Source organism: Labrus mixtus, chromosome 15 (genome assembly GCF_963584025.1).
Source record: "Labrus mixtus chromosome 15, fLabMix1.1, whole genome shotgun sequence".
Lineage (NCBI taxonomy): Eukaryota > Metazoa > Chordata > Actinopteri > Labriformes > Labridae > Labrus > Labrus mixtus.
The window spans coordinates 3,643,519-3,649,800 of record NC_083626.1 but is presented as its reverse complement, the minus strand read 5'-3'; positions in this window follow the sequence as shown (position 1 = coordinate 3,649,800).

Below are 6,282 nucleotides of genomic sequence, written 5' to 3'. Positions count from 1 at the left end.
CATAGTTGGCAGCAAATCAGGTGTAAGGCGTGGAACTCTTTACCACTAACCAAACATGTTGATTGGCTAGTAGAAAATAATGGCTGTTTTTAACCAATATGTACTCTTCTGTGTTTCTACGGTAAATATTAAGTTCAGCATGATTTGTTGACATACAATCGCAAATCTCAGTTATGATTTTTCGGAGGTTTTTAAAACTTGATATCGTAAGGCACATTTTTACACAAAACACACAAGTTAACATCGTCTTAGAAAAGGTTACCTTTTCTTTGTTTTACCACCATTGATATTGCTGTCCTTTGGATAGCTGGTGTTCATTTCAAACTCTGTGTATGAGACATCAGCTTTGCCATTGTGTGGTATCTCCTTCATCAATAATGTAGTTTTTCAGTCATTGATATGTTTACAGCTGGCTGCCTGCTTTGAGAGTAACACAGGCATGACGAGCAATTAGGCTTATAGACTACAGTGTCAATATTAGTCTTTCTTTTAACATGCTCTTGTTTGTGTGTCACTTAATTAGATTTAAATGTGTGGTTTTATCATGAAGAGGCTTCCTGCATAATTGAATGTCCCTTTTGGTTTCTTGTAGCCTATCTCTTCTCTTTTTTTTTTTTTTTAATACTCGGTTGAGCTCATAATCAGTTTCACAGAATTTTCAATTACTTGTTCCAAACAGTCACTGGGCACTGGCAGCTCTTCAGAAGGAAACCATAAACAAACTTTGGAGTTAAGCCAAAGATGAGCAGTGGTAGTGGTATCTTCACCAAAAAATATATAGATGATAAATTTACTTAGTCAACTAGGAATAACCCACACTAAAATGACAGCTGTAAATCATTAATACACTCTCAGAGGGTTTTACTTGCCGTTAATACTCAACTCTACACATGACTGCCCACAGATAAGTGGAATCCTCAATAATGAGTTGCTCTTGTAGGCAGCGTCTGACAGACCAGCAGTGTAATTCTTTTCTCAGTGTTACATAACAACCATGAGAAAGAGAAGAACAGAGAATAGAATGACAACAAGTAGGAAAGGAGGGGGGGTCAACAAGAGAACAATCACACGGAGGAGAAAATGGTCACCATTCAGGCTCACAGTGGGACGCTGGGTCCTGCTTCTGCACAACCACACACACACGCACACACAAAGACACAGTCATTTGCTGTACATACAGAATAACACATGCGCATACATAATACACTTACATGCACAATAGGAATGTGCAAATAGTGGTCTTCCAGCCTAAACACTTTAATTACTGCCATTGTAAATAAACTGTTTTTATGACTGGGAGCTACTGGGAGTTATTTTTGTTAACAATGACAAAAAGGAGGTTGCATGCATCAAATGTGATTAGAAAAATATGTTTCTCTTCATTCAACACAAATCCTGACACCAGAGTAATACATTGACTTATTCTCTGTTTGTTTAGCTAAGTTGACTCCCAACAGGAAACGTCATCCGGCTAAGAAAATATATTGAACTTTATCATTCAAACTCTACAACAAAAAGTCCCTTTCTTCTTCTTGGGTTATTGCCTGCACTTCATTGTCTGTGTCGGGCCCTCACTACAGGAGCCTCTGTTCACCACAAGATGGAGGCAGATGGTCATAAACAGAGCTCCCAAATTATAGTGGACTCACTGTTCTCTGGTGATATGAAACTAAATCTGGGTAACTGATCTCACATGTAACGTCCTCTGACCTTGGTGTTCAAAAATCCTTCTAATTGAAAAGTGGTTCTTGTACAATAAAGAAACATAATGATTTGGACTTCTCTTTCCAGGAATTTTGAGTTTCTTTACAAATGCTAATATCACTTAATATAAAATTAACAAAAGCATGTTTAGAATGTAAGATGGAATGGTAATGTTGATGTGATTTACAATATGATGGCTTATGCTTTAAAGGCGTGGTCCCATAGTCCCTCGGTTCACTATAACCCTGTTTCAACCAAGCGGTCTGGTTCAGTTTGGTTTGATACGGTACACATTTATTGGCATTTCCACTGTCAAAAGTTGGGAAGGGTATCAAAATAATTGACCCGTACCAATCCTACCTTTTTGGTACCCTTCTGTTGGGGAGTCAAGCATACCGATCTGGCCCTAAAGGGTGGAGCTAGACACACTGCAGTCTGTTGATTGGTCAAAATAATCTTCACTTCCCGTCCAACAGTAGTAATAAAGGACAAACACAAAATCCACCATCTTTATATATCATGTGTATTTGGAGAGAGTAATTTCAACGCTGTTTTTGTTTTTTTGTCGACTGTCCGAGCGTAGGACTGCTTGGTGTTACCGGGGACTTAGTCAATGAGGGACCCTTAAATGTAGGAGCCAGGGGCCCTGGTTGGCAGAACATGCTTGGTTGTTTGTTTTGTTTAATTTAAAATGCCCAGCAGAGCATCACCTAAGCTTTGTACACGGATATCTCAACAGAGTACAATACAAAACGACAAGATCGAAACTTGATTTTTCAGTCAAATAATGCAGCCTTTCCAAGCAAAGATCATCATAATATTCATGCATGTCCTTTTGTTAAAAGGTTAAACAATGACGTAATTAAGCGGTCACTTATTTATACACACTCTAATACACAGGACAAACACACTTACACTCATAAATACACAGCACACTGTTGCAGAGCCCCAGGCTCGACTCAGCAGTGTCAGTTCAGTGATTTGATATCATTACATACAAGCCATAGTGTACCCAGCAGGGAGGGAGAGCTGAGAAGAAACTTGTTATTCCAGATAAAGAGAGCCACATGAGACTCATTTTACTTGCAGAAGAAAAAAAAAAGATCTTGTTTTTTGCAGAGAGGCTCAAAATAATAAGTTGAGGCTGACAACACTGCTACAGACCAACAACGTCAGGGGGAAACTTACAGAGGTTCAGTCCACTGCAATTGTGATCAAACACGGGATAGTGATTCAAAATAGGCTGTATTATTAAATGCTGCATGACAGACTTACACCTAAGGGAACAAAAAAATAATGTATTAGTGTCTTTTTGAAAAAAATAAAAAAGATGGAATAATTGGGAAAAAACACATTTGTCTATGCTATATGTCAAAATGTAAATATCGCTCTCATGTCTGATGAAAATTCTTAACACAAGCAGCAGCTTAAGCTAAAGACAGCCAAATGAGCGCCGATAGTCTATAATTGATGTCGTGCGACACATGTACAGAGGCTGGAGCCAAGCCTGGCACATTTGTTTTTGTTAAAAACATTTATGTTGGAAACAGAAACAAAAAGGAAGAATAATAAAGCAGTTTTTCAGCGAGGTATTGGATTGGTATCACCTGCTTAGCAACCCCTCATTACCTTGACTAAGAGGTAAAGTGTTTTTTGTTTAATGATCCTCTTTTTTATTCAACTGTGTCTTAATCACACACCTGGCGACATGGATATATCTAGCTAATACCTAAAAAAAATCCTGTTTCAGAAAAATTATTTCTTACAGATGATGCAATTTATTGGAAAAGTGCTTAACTAACCTAAAGAAATGAGAAATCGAGAGTGAGAAGTTATAGACAGAATGTCAGTCTCCTTAAGTCAGCAGGCTGAGTGGAGCAGCGGCTCTGCTGATGCAGCTTGTCTCCATAACCACCAACACACTGACTGCTTTCCAATTACTGGACTGAAAATAACTTGCAAGGACAGCAAGTTTCCATTATCGTCTTTTTTCCTCCCAGCAAAGCAGATTGGAGGACATGCATTCTAATAATGCTCAGATTGGATGGCAATGAAAGCTCCTCCCCCCCCCCCCCCCCCCCCCCCACAGATAATTACTTAAATATGCACATCGTTAATGAGTTAGTCGGTTAGCTGGGGTTTCTTCCCTCTGTCTTCCTATGAGGCCTAAAATCAGGGAGTGTAAAGCGTCATGATTCCAGTTGTATTCATTACCTAATTTACTCTCAATTTCTTGGTGGGAGGTCTGAATGCTAGTTAAAGAAGCCAGTAATGAAGCAAAATTAAGCTTCTTCTTTTTCTTTTTCTTTTTTATATAAGTAACGGGGGCTCTGAGGAAACAGGTTGAGAACCATTGGTCTACAGATGTGATTGCCACTGCAGGACCATCGGCCATAAATGATTTAGAGACTGCTTGATTTCAAATTCCTCCTACTCATAGCAATATCTTTACATAAGTGTAAAGTGAAAGATGCAGCATGAATAAAATAAATGTTCAAGGAGGAAGAAAAGGTGAGTGGAGCTTGGTAAAAAAAAAAAAAAATTTGACAACACAACAGTATTCCCTTTTTTTGTCTTCCTTCAACAGTTTAGTGTGAATTAACAACACCATCTGAGCACAGCGGGGATTCAGGATAGGGACAATATATGAAATTAATGGATTGATCGACTGAATCAAAGGTTATTATCTGGCCTCATACACTTTATAACTGCTTAACATGCCAACAAGTTTGATGTTACATTAGTATAGGTTAACAAAATGTATTTTGTTTTATTAACTTGCTTCTTAAGGATAAAGCTATCAACTACAACACATGTCAATGAAGTGTGGACAGGACATCTATTTGTTTACCTGACATAAAATCGATGTCTAGTACTAACTCTGCTCTAAGCTTTGATTATGATTTTTTGGCAGGCATTTTCAACATTAAACTTTAAAAAAAGAACAACAATGGTCATACGGAAAACTCTTGCACAATATCTGGATTAATAACAATATTCTGTGAGAAGAAGTATACTATGTGCTACTAGGGAGAACTGGACTTGACCAGAAGGTGTGTGATGTTGGTGAGGTGAAGTACAATAGGTCACTTAGTCAACAGGTACAGCTTCCAGTTGCAGGTACCTGACATGCTTCAGAAAGGGTAGCCACATTTTGGAACATTTTGCATTAAGTCCTCAGATGTAGTATTTGATTTTTTTCTAATTTCATGAATTTTGGGGCATCTTTCATCTACTTGGTATGAGAGAGGGGATAAGGGCTGTGTGTGTGGTCAGTGGGCAGAACACCAAATAGGTCAACCATGGGTTAGGGATTGGATGTTGGCAGATGTGATGGTGGAGAGGGAATCAAAAAAAGACTTCCCATATAGAACTAGTGCAGGACAGGTTCAAAACGTGTGGGCGAGATGAACTGGTCCTAGGTTTAATTTTACTACACTTTAGGAACACTTAGAATATGCGAGCCAATTTGCTTTTAGACCAGTGGACTCTATGAGCTACTTTGCATTGTAAGACGTCTTGATGGACACAAATAAAGAACGTTGTGAACTCTTTTGAGAAATGACAACAGACCTCAGTATCTATACGTTGAGATCCTCAGAACAAATTCTGCACAATTTATCAGAAACCGAAGCCTGGCACGCTAATATCTGTGCTAATGCACATTTTTTTAAAGTTTGATTTATCATTAAAAAAAACTTTGCACATCTATGTCATGACACAGGTGCATAGGAGAGCAATGTGATAATAAAGAAACTTAAAGGTGAACTCCTGCACACTTTCTAACTTGCAAATAAATATTGGTAACATTTCAGTCATTAGTTTGCCTGATGAAGTGATGTGTGTTTAAACAGGCAAATCTGTAAACTGTGAGAAAATACTGATTAACATGGACCAAGAGCATAATGGCATCAGAATCAGTGATATCTTCATGAATCCTGCATTAGTATCATTACTGACATATTACAATCACACTGCTGGGAGACTGTAGCATGGCTATAAAAAAAATATTGGTACATAACAAATAACCAATCACCAGCACTGATGCCTCAGTGGTAAAATCCATTTTAACTGCTCTAATTCTGTGTTTGCCTGTCTCAAGTTTCTGCTCATAAATCATTCATACAGAGCGATTCTGCCAGTACAGAATGTATCGATATCCTGCCTCGGGTATGGGATGAGACTTAACTCTGATGGTGGTCACAGTCTCAGAAAACAGCCACAACAACTACAGGAAATCACCATTAGAGAGCTATTAATGGATGTACATTATTATAGACTTTAATAATAAAACAGGCCATCTGTTAATAGCTGGAGATGACATAATGTTCCTCTACTGCAGAAACTTGCTCGCTCTATACATACAGTATGTACCAAGAAACATGCTGTATAAGAATATGTACTTACATAACGTTTTGGACAGTATGATCATGTGTATTATTCATGATGTTACTATATGAAACATTGTCTAAAAATAGTGATGCTCAATTTGTTTTCATCTTTAGAAACATTTTAGTTTTAGTGGTATGTCTCAGGTGTACATAGTCTCTTTTGGATGACTTTGTAGGTACTCTGACT